The following is a 16705-nucleotide window of genomic DNA, read 5'->3' on the forward strand; positions in this document are numbered from 1 at the left end:
GGTCCCCACAAATAAAAAAAAATATAATAATAATAATAATAATAATAATAATAATAATAAAAGAATCTGAACAGTGTCGTTTTGACACTGTTCCTCTACCCGCCGCGCTCCATGCCGTTGGAGCCGAACCTCGACAGTAGCACCCAATGGCCGACCAGCCGCCGCGAGACCCGCTCCCATGCGCAACAGCAAAAGCCACACCCACTTGCTCTATAAATAGCACCCAACACAGCAGAAAAAAAGGGGGGGGGAAAACTTTTTGAAACGGAGAGAGGAAGAAGTTTAAAACGAGGAGAGTTTTGTTGAACGGAGGAGAAAGAGAGAGAGCACCCAAAAACAGTCCCCCTCCTGGCCATTCCCCTCTCTCGGCCATTTCTTCCCTGCACCCGAAACAGCCTTCTCTGTCAACGGAGCCCCAGACCGACCTCATTTTCTCCTCCATCCCAGCAGCGGCAGCAACACCAGGAGCCGCACCAACGCTGCCAACGCCCTCATCATCTCCTCTAGCCCAGCAGCAGCAACACCAGGAGAAGAGCAGCAGCAACAACACCAACACCAGGAGGAAGAGCAGCAGCGGCAACACCAGGAGCAGTTGCAGTAACACGCCAACTGCACCAGCATTGCCAAACGCCACCACCATCCTGCCTCAGTTCATCACCTTCCTCCCACCCGGCGTTGCTGCTTGAAGAAAAAGGGAGCACCCGCCTCGCGAGCAGCAGGGGAAGAAGAAGAAGAAAACAACTGCTGTCTTCGGGCATCCTCTCCATTGCCACCAGCACCATCAAAGCTGCCAAACAACAGCAGAACCACCGCGAGAGGGAAGAGCACCGTGAGAAACAGAAGAAGAAAGGAGAAGCAGAGGAGAACAGAGTAAGGGAAAACATAGTGAAGAAAGGGAAGAAAAGCTCACCACCGTCCAAGCCATTCTCCGGTCAGCAACCGCCAGCAGCACCGCCATCAGAGCCACCACAGGTCAGCCCTCTGCCCCTTATCTCGTTTTACTGTTCATCTTCTTACATGCGGAACGTGCACTGTGCACGTTCTGCAAGCAAGAAAATAATTAGCCGGTTACTGTACATGTGCACAGTAACCAGCTAATTAATTAACGGGTTGTTATGCGTGTACAGTACCCCGGTTACTATGCGTGTACAGTACCCCGATGTACAGTGACCCCGTTTACTGTTGTTTTGGGCTGGAACCCCAGCCCAGCCCATGCTGTTGGGCTGAGTCCAGCCCTGTAGAAAGTAGACCCGTTTTATTTTGGGCCGATTTCGGCCCAGTCTCCTTTCGGGCCGGGTCTGGCCCATTCGAACAAAAAAAATTCTTTAAAAATTATTTCAAAAAAAATGTGATTTTCTCTAAATTTATTACTGTATTTTGATCAATATCGGTTTGTATTTTTATACTGTAAAGATACAAATCCGGTATTAAAATACCCGGTTTTCGTCAAGACATAAAAAATAAAATAAGTTAAAAATGTTTTGTTTTCGTGCATACGGCCTAGTCTCTCCAACATATATATATAAATATTATAACATCATATTTTCACACAACAAAGGAAATTTCAAAAAAACAATATATGTATTAGCATGCATTTTGGCTTTAATAACCAGTTTATTCAAGCCATGAGAACTAGGCCAATATTTCAAAAATTCTAAAAAATCTTTTTGTCCTCTTTTAGTATATGGGATTACGAATTTATACGTAAAACGTATTCCTGAAATTAAAAATATGATTTTTACATAGACGTTAGAACGGTTAGGTTTTTTACCCGATAAGATAAGGACCTCCTTATTGAGGAGGACTTTTCTTGAACCATGGACGGACCAACAACTAGGAAACACAACGAAAACACCTTAAATTTTATCAGACAATAAAACGATGCAGCTTACCTTAGGTAGGGCGTATTTGGGGTGCTAATACCTTCCCTTTACGCAACCAGTCCCCGTACCCGATCTCTGAGACCAGTTAGGGTTTCTAGTGACCAAAATACTAGGTGGCGACTCCCACACCATTTTTCACTGCTAAGAGACAATGAATTCCTTGTCTCCCTACATTGACCAGATATATATCCCCCCATTACATTTGTGGGTGGACGATCGCCGCGACGTCGCTCACGTGCGACAGAATGGCGACTCCACTGGGGACCTTGTGGACTAAGCTTTGTTTTTGTCTGATTTGTTTTTTTTGTTTTCAAGTGTTTATTGTTAATATGTCTTTTCTTTTTGTTATTTGCTTATATGCTTTAAATATTTTTTTTTATATACATATTGTTCATGCATTTGTATAGAACTATCACATGCATCACATACTTTGATTTTGAGAGGCACACACGAGCTTTAAGGTAGGTGGGGGATTAGCGATTTGCCCTATGACTATCGGTCAGGGTTCAGATGCGTGAAACACCCAACTCATATCTGAGTGCCTGCTTGGTAATGGTGGGTATACTTACCTTAACTATTCCTTGCAACGCCCCCATACTGTCTTTACGAAGAACGTCACTGGGCAGATATGAGACCCTTTTAGAGACCAAGTAGTAAATCTATCCTATGTCTCACATAAAGGAACTAGAACCTACCTTTAGGTTGTATGCTCCATAATCTCTTTTGCATCAAAACAAGTCTAAACCTAAAGGTATTTTTCCCAGGACTTGTGAATGAAATGGCCACCATTGCTAAATTTTCCATCATAGAATACGAAAAAATTCTGAAATGTCACAATTGACTGAAGGAGACTGCCTTAGAAGCGATGCTAAGAAGTTGTCACCAATCAAGAACCTGAATTGCATTATGAATGAGGTGACCAAGTTAATGACTCACTTTCAGAATGTGGATGAGGATGTGTTTTTTAGGAAATATAGACGTTTGGTAGAAATCGCAAGGGTAGAAGTTTAAGCAGAACTGTGCGAGCCTTAGTTCATTTTTGGGATCCAGACTACCGGTGTTTTTCTTTTGGAAGCATAAACCTATGTCCCAATATAGGATGTTGACTGAGTTTCCAAACAATTTGTATAGGATTTATTTTCCTTTGAGATTTGACAAGATCACCCCCGAACTGTCAAAACTGCTCAGAATTGCCAACTTGGAAAAGTTTTTGGAAAAAGAATGGTACCAGTCTGAAGTGGAGGATGTTAGAAATTGAACTAGAAAAAGGTCAGGATCAGAAATAGAGTATATTTGGCCTTGTGTTGTTCCTAGGCCAGACGAATGTAGTGGGTTTGGAGGCCGCTGTTGCTTATGTAGAGTATGAGAATACACAAATCAATCCAGTGGTTTTTTAATTTAGTTGAAACTATCGTGACACTTAACCATTGTAGGAAGACCGGAAAAGGAGCAATGAGATGCTACATGCAGTTGTTGTATATCTAGATGGTTAGCCACATCAAAACAAAAAGGCCTATCTTTAATAATTTTTCGTGGTTCACCCAAAGACCCCTGAAGTTGGTAGAAGAAAAGAATGGGAAGATCTAGGCAACCAGGTTTGGGTTGACAAAGTAGAAGGTTTGCCTAATAGTGATTTCAGTGGAGAGCCCCGTGGGTCACTATAGTGGATGTCTTGGTGAGTTGTGGGCAAAGACGCTGGGTGCTTTTGGTAAGGATCACAAGTTATGTAAGTTATGCTCTTACCCTTGTGGTAAGGCAACTTGGGGGCATGCAATTTGTTCCAAGGACTATAGGAATTGCTCAATTCTTTGGTTTGTTCGAAGATCCCATTGCACAAGAAGTTGTGGAGATCATCAAACAAGATTGGAAGCATCTGGTTTTGGTTGAGATAGGAGGTTTAAAGGATCCAAGTGCAAGTGAAAGATATACAAGATGGAGAGACTTAGCTGCTTCAGCTAATAGAAGCCAAATCTCCCCAAACTATAGAGGAGCCTATTAAGAGGAAAATGACCATAAGGAAGACTAGTGGAAAAATTTCGGATAGAATTGAGCAAAAGCAGAAAGGATGAGCAAATACAATCTATTGATGCAAGGATAACAAAGCTTGAGTTAAAGCTAGGTGAAGAGAAGATTGCTAGGAAAGAAGTGAGAAGGAGCTAGGAGGGATGAGTTTGGATTGGATGCAAAGTTGCTTTGAACTTGAAGCAATGGAGATTGACTTTAAAGATTGCCAAAGAAGCATAAAATATACCCAAGAAAAATCTGCACAAGTTCAATTCGAACGGATGGATAGGATTAGGAAGACCATTTGATGGAGATTGTAAAGGAAGAGAGTAAAAGGAAAGGTTTAAGGCTATTGAAGCAAAGTTAGCGGTTAAGAATGAGATAAAAGTTATGAGGATAAAACTTGACAAGGAGCGCGAAAAGGTGAAGTATTTGGACAATAAGCTAGCAGCAATGGAAAAATACAAGGATCAAATAGACGCTAGCAATGCTGCTTTGAACAAAACCAATATGTTGCTCATAAAAACTTGACATTTTTTTTGCACACCACACTGGGGGCAAGAAATGCACATAGGGGTCCATAGTTAACCAAAGCCCAAAGATGTATCTGTTATGAGAATTGCTAATTGCATTGAAAGTTTTTATTTTTCATGAACAAAACTAAACCTTTTGAGTTTTCCTTTTAAAATAATAATAAAAGACAAATACTCAATGGAGCAAGAAAGGGCCCCATAAGGAACCAAAGATCTCTTCACTAAAAGAATAGGAAGTATAGCGCGTGGAGTATATTCTGGTTCGAAAAGGACAGAACAGACAAATAAATGGAAACAGGAGCTCAAAGAAGGCTACAACGAAAAAGGGGACCTATGTTTCCAAAATAGGCAACAAAAACATGCATATTATATTGTCATAAACATTAACCTGACAGGAAAGGTGTGGCGAAAGCCAAAATAGTTCCAAGTTTTTGGGAACCGCTGAGATACCGAATCTCAGGTCAAAAGAACTGCGAAGGTGAGTTGTGAACCAGCACTGCTTCATTCCTTGAGGTAAGATGATTTCTTTTGAGATTCAAAACGGGCAGGTCACCCGACATTGAGACCACTTTTAGAAAAAGCGTGGAGTTCTTTTTAAAATTGACCTTACCTCTGATAGCATAATGAATTGATAAATCACCTATAAATTCCTTTCAAGATAAAAACATAGATTATCCATCCTAACAATGTGCATTTTAAAATGAGAAAACTTCATTATCCCTTCACTCTCTAAAGAGTATATCGTTGGTGGTCCCATTTGAGCCGGAATGAATTTCTTCTTTATAAAAACCCGGACTAGGATCACACCCCACACTGTGGCAATAAATTATATTTCATGAAAAGTTTTACGTGATTTTAAAACGAGATGAGAGCCCGTAGATTTGAAAAGATAAATTAAAGCATTTGACAAAAGCATGACAAAGAAGACAATGACAAGTCATACATTTTGAAAAAGCTACTTGTAAAAAGTCGAAGACTTCTTCTCAAAGATATGATAGGTAAAAAGAGGCAGCACGAGAAATGAATCCAGCATACGACTTCAAAAGCAAGCTCATATCAAGAGAGAGTTTCATGAAATAGAAGAAGATGATGGGGCCTATGTTTCAAAACCAGGTACAAATGCATGCATGGCATCTAATCATAAATCATTGCATATATGTTTTTTGGATCATTACAGGAGGAGATCTTAGCGCATTCCAACAAGATTATGGACGAAGAAAGAATCATTGAGTTGATTCTAGAACAACAAGAAGAGAAGATAATGGTTTTCAAACCATGCCATCAGGAAGAATGACATCGAGCAATCGGTTAAAGGGAATCGCCAGATGGGATTCCAGGTTGACCGATTTACAAAATAGATTTTTTGGTTTTTGATTAAAGGAGATCGCCAGAAGGGATCTCATTATTTCAGCTTCGAATAAAAGGAATCGCCAGATGGGATTCCAAGTTGTTTGAGATCGCCAGAAGGGATCTCGTATTTCAATATTGGTTAAAGGAGGTCGCCAGAAGGGACCTCATATTTCATATTGAATAAAAGGAATCGCCAGATTGGGATTCCAAGTTGATTAAAGGAGATCGCCAGAAGGGATCTCGTGTTTCGCTATTTGGAGGTCGCTAGATGGGACCTCGTATTACATGTTGGTTAAAAGGAATCGCCAGATGGGATTCCAAGTTGTTTGGATAAAGGAGATCGCCAAAAGGGATCTTGTTTTTCGATGAAGGTCGCCAGAAGGAACTTCATGTTGTAGCTTTGGTAAAAGGAATTGCCCGATGGGATTCCAAGTTATTTGAGATCGCCAGAAAGGATCTCGTACTTCGACATTCATCAAGGAAGGTCGCTAGAAGGGACCTCGTATTGAAACTATTTCTTAGAAAAGCATGGAGTTTACTAAGAATTCTTCCCCTTGGGTAGGTCACCCATACAATGAGACCATCATTTTTCTTGGGTAGGTCACCCATACAATGAGACCATCATTTTTCTTGGGTTCGTCACCCGTACAATGAGACCATCATTTTTCTTGGGTTCGTCACCCATACAATGAGACCATCATTTTTCTTGGGTTCGTCACCCGTACAATGAGACCATCATTTTTCCTGGGTAGGTCACCCATACAATGAGACCATTCTTCATCTTTTTTTACCTGGGTAGGTCACCCATAATAATGAGGCCATTCTTCCCCCTGGGTAGGTCACCCATAATAATGAGACCACTCTTTCCTTTTCCCATTCGGGCAGGTCACCCGTCATAATGAGACCACATACGTGTTTTTGTATTTAGGTTATGGGTAAAGGAATCGCCGGAAGGGATCTCAGGTTAGCCCAACCGTAACATCGATATTAGCTAAGGGAAATCGTCAGATGGGATTTCAGTTTGGCCCAACTACAAATATGGATTTTTAGTTAAAAGAGATCGCCAGAATGGATCTCGGATGGAATGCCAGGTTAATCTAATCCAAGTTAGAGGTCAGGGGATCGCCGGATTGGGATCTCAAGAGGACTAAGTTTTGATCATTTTTTTCGGGTTGAAGGCGAGCTGCTGTAAAGACAGTTCCAGATAGATCAAGCTTCGACAATATCAGTTTCGGAAGTTCAGTTTTGTTTATCTTTATAAAACTTACTACGCAAAACCCATGCTGCTCCGTAAGCATTATAAAGAGGGGGCATCTGTTGTAACCCATTTTTGGGTCCCCACAAATAAAAAAAAATATAATAATAATAATAATAATAATAATAATAAAAAAAGAATCTGAACAGTGTCGTTTTGACACTGTTCCTCTACCCGCCGCGCTCCATGCCGTTGGAGCCGAACCTCGACAGTAGCACCCAATGGCCGACCAGCCGCCGCGAGACCCGCTCCCATGCGCAACAGCAAAAGCCACACCCACTTGCTCTATAAATAGCACCCAACACAGCAGAAAAAAAGGGGGGGGAAAAACTTTTTGAAACGGAGAGAGGAAGAAGTTTAAAACGAGGAGAGTTTTGTTGAACGGAGGAGAAAGAGAGAGAGCACCCAAAAACAGTCCCCCTCCTGGCCATTCCCCTCTCTCGGCCATTTCTTCCCTGCACCCGAAACAGCCTTCTCTGTCAACGGAGCCCCAGACCGACCTCATTTTCTCCTCCATCCCAGCAGCGGCAGCAACACCAGGAGCCGCACCAACGCTGCCAACGCCCTCATCATCTCCTCTAGCCCAGCAGCAGCAACACCAGGAGAAGAGCAGCAGCAACAACACCAACACCAGGAGGAAGAGCAGCAGCGGCAACACCAGGAGCAGTTGCAGTAACACGCCAACTGCACCAGCATTGCCAAACGCCACCACCATCCTGCCTCAGTTCATCACCTTCCTCCCACCCGGCGTTGCTGCTTGAAGAAAAAGGGAGCACCCGCCTCGCGAGCAGCAGGGGAAGAAGAAGAAGAAAACAACTGCTGTCTTCGGGCATCCTCTCCATTGCCACCAGCACCATCAAAGCTGCCAAACAACAGCAGAACCACCGCGAGAGGGAAGAGCACCGTGAGAAACAGAAGAAGAAAGGAGAAGCAGAGGAGAACAGAGTAAGGGAAAACATAGTGAAGAAAGGGAAGAAAAGCTCACCACCGTCCAAGCCATTCTCCGGTCAGCAACCGCCAGCAGCACCGCCATCAGAGCCACCACAGGTCAGCCCTCTGCCCCTTATCTCGTTTTACTGTTCATCTTCTTACATGCGGAACGTGCACTGTGCACGTTCTGCAAGCAAGAAAATAATTAGCCAGTTACTGTACATGTGCACAGTAACCAGCTAATTAATTAACGGGTTGTTATGCGTGTACAGTACCCCGGTTACTATGCGTGTACAGTACCCCGATGTACAGTGACCCCGTTTACTGTTGTTTTGGGCTGGAACCCCAGCCCAGCCCATGCTGTTGGGCTGAGTCCAGCCCTGTAGAAAGTAGACCCGTTTTATTTTGGGCCGATTTCGGCCCAGTCTCCTTTCGGGCCGGGTCTGGCCCATTCGAACAAAAAAAATTCTTTAAAAATTATTTCAAAAAAAATGTGATTTTCTCTAAATTTATTACTGTATTTTGATCAATATCGGTTTGTATTTTTATACTGTAAAGATACAAATCCGGTATTAAAATACCCGGTTTTCGTCAAGACATAAAAAATAAAATAAGTTAAAAATGTTTTGTTTTCGTGCATACGGCCTAGTCTCTCCAACTAGGCCAATATTTCAAAAATTCTAAAAAATCTTTTTGTCCTCTTTTAGTATATGGGATTACGAATTTATACGTAAAACGTATTCCTGAAATTAAAAATATGATTTTTACATAGACGTTAGAACGGTTAGGTTTTTTACCCGATAAGATAAGGACCTCCTTATTGAGGAGGACTTTTCTTGAACCATGGACGGACCAACAACTAGGAAACACAACGAAAACACCTTAAATTTTATCAGACAATAAAACGATGCAGCTTACCTTAGGTAGGGCGTATTTGGGGTGCTAATACCTTCCCTTTACGCAACCAGTCCCCGTACCCGATCTCTGAGACCAGTTAGGGTTTCTAGTGACCAAAATACTAGGTGGCGACTCCCACACCATTTTTCACTGCTAAGAGACAATGAATTCCTTGTCTCCCTACATTGACCAGATATATATCCCCCCATTACATTTGTGGGTGGACGATCGCCGCGACGTCGCTCACGTGCGACAAGTGTTAGAGTACAGTGAATGATAAGTGTAATATTGGTTAATAAATCTGTTAGTTAGTTAGTTAGTTAGAAAAGTTAGTTACATGCAGTTAAGTTGTTACAGTGCATGTATATATATATAACTAACTAACTATAGTAAACATTGAATTGAATAACAGAAAAGAAGAAGATTAATAAGTTTTTCATTTTTCTCTCGTCTCTCACTCAACCTCTCTGTATCTACTACTGAAGTTACATGTTAACATGGTATCGAGCTCTTAGCTCACGCTTGAAGATCCTTTCTGATTGCTTCCGCATTCTATCTCTGATCTCTGATTGATAATCTGCTAATCTTTCAATGGTGACTGCTTCACAACTTCAACTTCTGCAATCTCCAATCACAGCTCTCATTCCTTCTATTCCTACGTCTGTTAATGTCAAGCTGGATGATTCAAACTACCTCAATTGGAACTTTCAGATGCAACTTTTGCTTGAAAGCAATGGCATTATGGGATATGTTGATGGATCAATTCATTATCCACCTCAACTCAGCTCAGCTTCGTGCGAGTCTGGAATCGCTTCTTCTTAAAATGATGAATTCATAGTCTGGAAAATGCATGACCGAGCCATCATGCAATTAATCACTGCTACATTATCTCCTATTGCTATGTCTTGTGCAATTGGTAGCACCAGCTCCAAGGATCTGTGGAATCGACTGAAGGAGCAGTTTTCAACAGTGTCTAGAACCAGCATTTTTCAGATGAAATCTAATCTCCAAACAATAAAAAGGAGCAGATGCGATTTCACAATATCTTCATCGTATTAAAGAAGCTAGGGACTATCTTTCAGCTGCTGGTGTATACTTTGCTGATGAAGATATAGTTATTCTGGCTCTCAATGGCTTGCCTATGGAGTATAACACATTTAGATGTGTTATAAGGGGACGAGAGAGTGTGATCTCATTGCATGATTTTCGTTCACAATTGCTTGCAGAGGAAGTGATTGTAGAGGCATCAACTCATGCTCCTCTAATGACAGCAATGGCTGCAACTACAGGTTTTTCTATGAATCATAGTTCCTCTCAGGCTGTTAACAGAGGATTTAAGCCTTATAGTGGAAATAGAAACACTGGTAGAGGTCGTTTTACTCAAGGAGCAAGACACTTTCACTTTAGACCAGTGTTTCCTTCTATGGCAAATGAACATCCACACTCTAATCCTGGCGTTCTTGGTCCTTCACCTAATCAGCAATTTCACAGTCACCCTGCATCCATGATGCCAATCTGTCAACTCTGCAATTCTGAGGGACATACTGCCCCGTTTTGTGATGCTTCTTCTTATAAGAAACCTAAATGTCATATATGTGGCAGACCTAATCACACTACCTGGTTCTGCTTCTATAATGACAAAGGACCAAACTATATTGGCATGCATCCTACTGCTGCTTATCCTTCTCAGCAGTCCTATCCCACACAATCACCAACTATGCAGCATCCCTCATATCGAGCCCCATCACCACATCTCTCATTCTCCTCTGCTCGTTTTCCAGACTCACAGCCTACTATGCAAGCCATGCACACCATGGTCAACTCTGCACCACCAGCATCCAATGCTTCAGGATCCTCTCAAGTATGGCTTACTGATTCTGGTGCCACTAATCACATGACAGCAGATTTGAATAATCTGACATTGGCCTCACCATATCGAACAACAGACACAATTCAAACTGCCAATGGTGAAGGTTTGACAGTATCTCATGTTGGTCAGTCTGTCATTAATTCTTCTATGTCTTCACTCAAGTTGGCTTCTGTGCTACTTGTTCCTCAATTAACTCATAATCTATTATCAGTCCATCAGCTTTGCCTTGATAATAATTGCTGGCTTATTTTTGATGCATTTTGCTTTTGGATTCAGGACAAAGCCACCAGGAGGATTCTTTACAGAGGCTTGTGCAGTAATGGCCTATATCCTATCCATGCTTTTTCACCATCGTCTTCTACTCAGCCATCACCAGCTCAGACATTTCTTGGCCAACTTGTTCAGTCCAATCTATGGCACCATAGATTAGGACATCCCACAAATTCTGTCGTCTCTCTCATGCTGAATAAAGCTCATATTCATGTTCCTAAAACTTCTTCCCCTATGATGTGTCATCCCTGTCTTGCAGGGAAAGTTAGCAAACTGCCTTTCCCTAAGCATCATCATACATTCGTTTCTCCATTTTCCACTATCCATACTGATTTATGGGGACCTGCACCATGTATCTCAGTGGATGGTTATAGATATTACACTATCTTTGTTGATGAATGTACACGTTATTGCTGGTTATTTCCCTTGGTCAATAAGTCTGATCTGTTTTCTACATTTGTTGCCTTCCATTCCTATCTTGTTACACAATACTCTGCTACTGTTAAAACTCTGCATACTGATAGGGGGGGAATACACCTGCAATCGTCTAAAACAATTTCTCACTAACAAAGGCATTGTCCATCACCTCTCATGTCCACACACCCCTGAACAGAATGGGGTAGCTGAGAGGAAACATAGACATATTATGGAGACCACAATAACTCTATTGCACACTGCCAAATTACCATCTCAATTTTGGTCTTATGCATGTTTAACAACTACATACCTCATCAACCGTATGCCCACTCCAGTTCTTCTTCACAAGTCTCCTTTTGAGATGTTATTTGGGTCTTCTCCAGCTCTTAATCACCTTAGGATTTTTGGTTGTGCCTGTTTTCCTCTCCTTCGCCCTTATAATCATAGTAAACTGCAGCAAAAAACATCAAAGTGTGTGTTTCTTGGATATGGCATCAAGTACAAGGGTTATTTGTGCTATCATGTGCCTACTCTGCGATTGTTTGTTTCAAGACATGTTATATTTGATGAAAAACAATTTCCATATCTTGAATTCTCACATATCTCCTCACCCATAGTTTAGTCCTCACCATCATATTCCTCCTCCACATGTCCTGTGCTTCTTGTTAATACAGAGAACACAGTTATTCCTTCCTTCCCTGGTTCTCCTTCCTACCATACACCTGCTTTATCTACAGTTTCTCCTAGTCCTCGATCCATTACTACTTCCACTCAAGCTTCTTCTCCTCCTCCTGTGGCGCCTGATATTAGTATCAGTTCTACTGCATTTAATCCTGACAACTTGCAAGTGGTCCTGTCCATTCCTTCTCTAAATTTGCATCCCATGCAAACCAGAAGCAAAAGTGGCATTAATAAACGGAAGGCCTTCTTAGCCAGTATTCAGGACTCCAGTGCAGTTGATCTGTCTTTGATAGAACCAGTTACTCACAAATCTGCTATCAAAGCTCCTGTGTGGTTACAGGCCATGCAAGATGAAATTCATGCCTTACATACTCAAGGCACCTGGAGTCTTGTTCCCTTACCAGCAAAAAGGAACTTGGTGGGATGCAAGTGGATTTTCAAGATTAAACGTCATTCAGATGGATCTATTGCTAGACACAAGGCACGGCTGGTTGCAAAAGGGTTTAGTCAAGAATCTGGCTTGGATTATGGTGACACCTTTAGTCCTGTGGTGAAACCTGCCACCGTCCGCCTGGTTCTTGCACTTGCTGCTCATTTCAATTGGCCCCTCAGACAACTAGATGTCAAAAATGCATTCCTGCATAGCATCCTTCAAGAAGAAGTTTACATGTCTCAGCCTCCTGGCTTTGAAGATGTATTGCATCCTCAACTTGTATGCAAACTGCATAAATCCCTCTATGGCCTAAAACAGGCGCCTAGAGCCTGGAATGATCGATTTACTCAGTTTCTGCCTTTCTTAGGTTTTGCCACAACCTATTCTGACTCTTCCTTGTTTGTCAAGCATGTTGGTCCTCATATCGTAGTGCTGCTACTCTATGTGGACGATATTATCATCACAAGCAGTGCATCTGCAGCAATCTTACAGGTTATCTGAGCTCTCACTACTGAGTTTGATATCACGGACTTAGGCTCCCTTCATTATTTCTTGGGCATACAGATTACTCACACCTCTACTGGTTTGTTTCTGTCCCAATCTAAATACGTTGAGGATTTGCTGCTTAAATCTGAGATGGTTAATGCTAAACCATGTGATACTCCATGTCTCCCTTATCATCGACTACTCAAAGAGGATGGGGAACCATATCCTAATCCTACAGTATATCGCAACATTGTAGGGGCTCTGCAGTACTTGACCTTTACACGTCCTAACATTGCGTTCTCTGTGCATCAAGTTTGCCAATTTATGCAGAATCCAATGGTGTCTCATTTCACTGCTGTGAAACGAATTTTACGTTATCTTAAGGGCACACTGCATGTTGGTATTTCTTATACTAAGGGAGATTTGCAGTTAAAGGCTTTCAGTGATGCTGATTGGGCAGGGGACCCTAATGACAGACGCTCCACGACTGGTTTGGTGATCTTTTTGGGAAACAATCCTATATCATGGTCCTCCAAGAAGCAACAAACCGTGTCCAGATCATCCACAGAAGCTGAGTATCGTGTGTTATCTTTTACTGCAGCTGAGGTGGATTGGCTCAAGCAGTTACTAGTCTTCCTGCATATTACCTTACCTCATGTTCCTGTTATGTTCTGTGATAATCTCTCTGCCATTGCTCTATCCTTTAATCCTGTTCAGCATTAACGGACCAAACACATTGAGGTTGATGTGCATTTTGTTCGTGAACGTGTTTCACAGAAGCAATTGTCAGTCCAATTTGTCTCCTCACGGGAACAGTTTGCAGATATACTCACGAAGGGGTTGAGTGCCCCTCTATTTCGCACTCATTGCTGCAATCTCAGGCTTACTTCTTCACGAGCCTGATCTTGAGGGGGGATGTTAGAGTACAGTGAATGATAAGTGTAATATTGGTTAATAAATCTGTTAGTTAGTTAGTTAGAAAAGTTAGTTACATGCAGTTAAGTTGTTACAGTGCATGTATATATATATAACTAACTAACTATAGTAAATATTGAATTGAATAACAGAAAAGAAGAAGATTAATAAGTTTTTCATTTTTCTCTCGTCTCTCACTCAACCTCTCTGTATCTACTTATGAAGTTACATGTTAACAGTTAGGATACTAGATGGACTTAGTATAGGTGCAAGATTTAGGATTGACAATCTCATCGATAGATGTCTGATAGAATTGTTAAAATAAAAAATGATAAAAAGTTATGGATGCATCAACTCATAAGAGATATGAGATATAGGAAGGGAAATTGCTCGTCAAGAATCACCCAAATGTCAAAGAATATGGCATCACATGGAAGCCTTTACAGTATTGAAAGAAACAAGTGTAAGTATCTAGTTTTGTTTTCATATCTACATTGTATTTAAGCATCTTAAAAAGTTCATGCTTTTACTTTCTTTTCTCATATACTTTTAATATTTTGGAAGCAGGATGCTGAAAAATTGTGTGGCCTTACCTTGTATATGCATGAATCAGTACAGAAATTGTATGTACTGATTCAATGGTTCGCCTGCAACCGCTGCAGGCTTAACTTCTTTCAACAATGTCTTCTTCCTACATTCCTCTCTCAATAGTAGCCATCAATTGTATTTGAATTTGCTCGTCAAGAATCACCCAAATGTACGGATTCAACAATGTACGGATTCAAGGTTGTGGATGCATCAACTAGTAAGAGATATGGGTAGGGAAATTGCTCGTCAAGAATCACCCAAATGTCAAAGAATATGGCATCATGGGGATGCTTTTACAGTTTTGAAAGGAACTACTGTAAGTAGTTGAATTTTTTTAAATGTCTACTTAAATGGTTTGTGGTGCCTTGACATATTCATTCATCTACTTTCCTTTCTCATGTACTTTTACTATTATTATGCAGGATGCTGAAAAATTGTGTGGCCTTACCCATTGATATGCATGCATTAATGGAAGATCATTATGCAGAAGTTGTCTGTACTGATTCAATGGTTTGTCGCAAGCGCCGTAGGCTTAACTTCTTTCAACAATGGCTTTCCAATTTTTCCGATGGGGGAAAATTACAAACTGGCCAAACAAGTTTGTTTCCCATCCTCAGCACGGATGCTTTTAGAAAGATGCCAGATGTAAAATTTCTCCAACTAAACTACACTAAATTTCATGGAAGTTTTGAGCACTTTCCCAAGAATTTGATATGGTTATGTTGGCATGGATTGTCTTGGAGCTCCATACCAAATCACATATGCTTGGAGAAGCTGGTGGTTCTTGATCTATCCAGAAGCTGTCTAGTTGATGCTTGGAAGGGCAAACCGGTATGATCAAGTCTCTTTATAGCTATCTCTCTCGTTTTCAATTGATAACAACTAAATTCATGTATTTTCACAGTTTCTTCCAAAATTGAAAATTCTTGATCTCCGTCACTCTCGTGATCTCATTAGAACCCCAGACTTCTCGGGTCTCTCAGCCCTTGAAAAGCTAATACTTGAAGACTGCATCCATTTGGTTCAAATTCACAAATCTATTTGTGATTTACAAAGATTGTTGATCTTAAATCTAAAAAATTGTACAAGTCTTATGGAGCTTCCAGAAGAAATGAGTAGATTGAATTCACTTCAAGAGCTGGTTTTAGATGGTTGCTCAAATCTTAACAGCCTAAATATGGAGTTAGAGCATCATCAGGGACGCAAGTTGCTTCAAAGTGATGGAATTGTTGCAATTACATCATTAATTTCATCTCTTCCATTGAAGCTATTCTTTCCCTCTAGGTTTTCAACGAGGAAAATGTTGAGATTTACCTCGTTTTCATTGCCACGCTTCTTGGAGAGTCTAGATTTAAGTGGAACTCCAATTCGTTTTCTTCCAGAAAGCATCAAGGATCTTGGTCTACTCAGACACCTATGTTTAAGAAATTGCAATATGCTTCAGGCACTCCCAGAGCTTCAATCCCATTTGGATTCGTTTGATGTGTCCAAATCACTCAGTGTGCATCCAAGACTTGTGGGGATGACTTGTCTTAAATTTACAATCCACCCTTTCTCTCTCAATTTTCAAACCATTCGCCCATGTCTTGGGCCCAGTTGTAGACGTGGTCTGAGGACACATCTAAAATAAATTCCGGTAACTGCGTTATCAAATAATTTTATTTTTTGTTTTAAAAATAATTATTTGATGTTGATCCGATTCATTTTTATCGAGAGTTAGCAAGATTTAGTTAAATTAATATTTTTTATTTAAATTTAAATTTTATTTATAAAAAATCTAATTCACGAGTTTTTTATATAGGAGAACAAACCATTAAACACCTCAAATTTCATAAATCTTAAATTCTAAATAAATAAGAAATTAAATTATTTAAATGAAATACTAATCTAAAAATTATACTGGCTGACTAATTTATTTAATTTAACCAATTGCTTTGTTTTTCCATTAATTCTTCATAAATCTACTTTACTTTCAGCAGATTCAAATGATGCAACAAGAATTACAGGCCCTAGTAAACTTTCCAAGTCAGATATGGAGAGCCTTATCCTCCACGTGCCTTTTTCTTACTGGTGGGTGAAGTAAGAAAGAACCGTGTGAGTTGATGGGAGGGATTATGTGTTGTGTGTGTGTCTAATGTCCCTTTTGATAATGATACCACAGCGACTTCTAAGGCTGACTTTATAGCATCTCAA

At 40.8% G+C, this 16705-nt stretch overlaps 1 protein-coding gene across 3 annotated transcripts in view; it reads left to right on the forward strand.

The window, feature by feature from the left end:
* Positions 1 to 16705, forward strand: part of LOC7484529 (disease resistance protein RPV1) — a 104906-nt gene that overhangs the window by 68163 nt on the left and 20038 nt on the right. The gene's annotated exons all lie outside the window — the stretch shown is intronic.

The sequence above is a fragment of the Populus trichocarpa genome, chromosome 11, assembly GCF_000002775.5.
Source record: "Populus trichocarpa isolate Nisqually-1 chromosome 11, P.trichocarpa_v4.1, whole genome shotgun sequence".
Lineage (NCBI taxonomy): Eukaryota > Viridiplantae > Streptophyta > Magnoliopsida > Malpighiales > Salicaceae > Populus > Populus trichocarpa.